The sequence below is a fragment of the Saccopteryx leptura genome, chromosome 5 (assembly GCF_036850995.1).
Source record: "Saccopteryx leptura isolate mSacLep1 chromosome 5, mSacLep1_pri_phased_curated, whole genome shotgun sequence".
In the NCBI taxonomy this organism is placed as follows: domain Eukaryota; kingdom Metazoa; phylum Chordata; class Mammalia; order Chiroptera; family Emballonuridae; genus Saccopteryx; species Saccopteryx leptura.
The window spans coordinates 40,339,490-40,342,296 of NC_089507.1; the positions used below are offsets into that span (position 1 = coordinate 40,339,490).

At 44.9% G+C, this 2,807-nt stretch overlaps 1 pseudogene; it reads left to right on the forward strand.

Annotated features, from left to right (window-relative positions):
- Positions 1–1,469: 1,469 nt before the first annotated feature.
- LOC136406466 (myosin light polypeptide 6-like) lies at positions 1,470–1,899 on the forward strand (annotated as a pseudogene).
- The last annotated feature ends 908 nt before the right edge of the window (positions 1,900–2,807 follow it).

The following is a 2,807-nucleotide window of genomic DNA, read 5'->3' on the forward strand; positions in this document are numbered from 1 at the left end:
GGGAGATTCCATATGGAAATGAATCATAACTTAAAACTAAAGAGAAAATACCATAGTCAAAGTTTAGGAATCCACCGCGTAGCAAGAAATGAACAAATTCTCAATATGAAAAACATGCAAACATAATTTTAAAATGGATGAAACTGAAGAAGTCTAACAGTTGCCACAAAATACAACATCACTGGAACAGATGGAACTTGTCAATGATATTATGTAGGTACAGAAAGGAAAGTTAACCCCTGGAAAAGACGAGTCAGAGTTTAAAGCCTATAAGGCTGTGGCATACATTTTAATGGAGAAATGTTGTACCTTCTTGTTTGGGAGGTAAGGCTCACAATTTAAAATGTTTTGGGGGGAGGCCCTGGCCGGTTGGCTCAGCGGTAGAGCGTCGGCCTGGCGTGCGGGGGACCCGGGTTCGATTCCTGGCCAGGGCACATAGGAGAAGCGCCCATTTGCTTCTCCACCCCCCCCCCTTCCTCTCTGTCTCTCTCTTCCCCTCTCGCAGCCAAGGCTCCATTGGAGCAAAGATGGCCCGGGCGCTGGGGATGGCTCCTTGGCCTCTGCCCCAGGCGCTAGAGTGGCTCTGGTCGCGGCAGAGCGACGGCCCCAGAGGGGCAGAGCATCACCCCCTGGTGGGCAGAGCTTCGCCCCTGGTGGGCGTGCCGGGTGGATCCCGGTCGGGCGCATGCGGGAGTGTGTCTGACTGTCTCTCCCCGTTTCCAGCTTCAGAAAAATACCAAAAAATAAAAATAAATAAAAATAAAATAAAATAAAATGTTTTGGGGGATCCATCTGTGCATATGGAATTACTTTCCACATACCCTGAGACCTGTGCACTATGGTTTCCACACCGTTTTGATCTGGACAAAGAGTAAGAAATACATTTTACAAAGCAACTAATGTGCATGTACTCAAACACACAAGTACAAGTCTTATGAAAACAATACTTATCTTTATTATGTGCTATGTACTCAGACTTATATATTCTATTTTATATCATTTTAAAATTCTCGTCAAGATCCACTAAACAGATTTCATGAACCATTAATAGGTTGTGACATACAGGTTAAAAAATACCATTCTGAAGCCATTACTGCAGGAAAAGTTCTGGCAGAGCTGAATAGTCAAGATGTGTGACTTGCCTGACCAGGCAGTGGTGCAATGGATAAGAGTGTTGGACTAGGACAGAGAGGACCCAGGTTCAAAACCCGAGGTCGCTGGCTTGAGTGCGGGCTCATCAGCTTGAGCATGGGGTCTCTGGCTTGAGCCCGAACGTTGCTGATTTGAGCAAGGGGTTACTTGTTTTGCTGTAGCCCCCTGGCCAAGGCACATATGAAAAAGCAGCTAATGAACAACTAAGGTGCTGCAACAAAAAGTTGATGCTTCTCATCTCTCTCCCTTCCTGTCTGTCGGTCCTATCTGTCCCTCTCTCTATCTCTATCACACACACACACACACACACACACAAGATGTGTGACTTCACCGAGGCCCAGACCACAGAGTTCAAGGCCTTCCAACTGTTTGAACAAATAGGGGATGGCAAGATTATGTACAACCAGTGTGAGGATGTGGAAAGGTAAGGGCCCTGGCCAGACCCCCCATCGCCGAGGTGCTCAAAGTCCTGGGGAACCCCAATAGTGATGAGATGATACAGAGGTGTTGGACTTGGAGCACTTCCTGCCCATGCTGCAGATTATGGCCAAGGAGAAGGACCAGGGCACCTATGAAGACTACGATGATGGCCTCAAGGTGTTTGACAAGGAAAGGAATGGCGCTGTCATGCGTGCTAAGGTTCGGCATGTTCTGGCCACATTGGGTGAGAAAATGATAAAGGAAGTAGAGACGCTGGTGGCAGGGCATAAGGACAGCAATGGTTGTATCGACTATGCACGGTGCTGACTGGCTGAAGACATTCTCGCAGTGCCCAGAGCGCTGTGCCCAGAACCCTGTGCCATCACCTCTGTGAGACTGTGAATGTAGCCCCAAGGCTTCCTAGGTTCCCTTGTAGTCACTTGTCAGCTTTTCCAGCTTGTCTCTCTTGGACTACGTCTGCCATCAGCGTTCACCAATTAAACTTGCTCTGTGCCAAAATAAAAAAATAGAATAGAATAAAATAGAATTAAAAAAATAGTGCTCTCTAAGACTTTCACCCTGTTTCATGACCCTTAATTACAGGGAATAGTTAGAATAAAGCCAGAAAGCCCACATTTACATCAGCTCACTCCCCCACAGGGAAGAGGAATAGAATCGGGTGTAAAATACAGTAAATGTTTTCTTTTAAAGATTTGAGTAATATATAAAGTTGAACCGAGTACTTAAATTTTTTTCTGTGATTGTGCTTATTTCCCCATTCTCATTTCTTATCTTTTGTTTCATGCTTTCCTCTTTTTTATTTCTTAGGTTAGTCACAAGTTTATTGCTTTCAAAAGAATCAGTTCTTGGATTTATTTATTAGTTCTACCATTTTCCAATCTCCAATTTGTTATAAAATTTTTAATTGATCTTTATCTGTTTATCTTTTAAATTTTTTAAATTCAATGTTTGCCGAAGTCACCAGCTTGAACATGGATGGGGTCGTTGTCTTTTTTTTTTTTTTGGCAGAGACAGAGTCAGAGAGAGGGACAGACAGACAGGGAGAGAGATGAGAAACATCAATTCTTTGATGCGGCTCCTTAGTTGTTCATTTATTGATTTCTCATATGTGCCTTGATCGGGGGGCTACAGCAGAGAGAGTGACCCCTTGCTCAAGCCAGCGACCTTGGGCTCAAACCAGATGAGCCCACGCTCAAGCTGGCAACCTCGGGGTC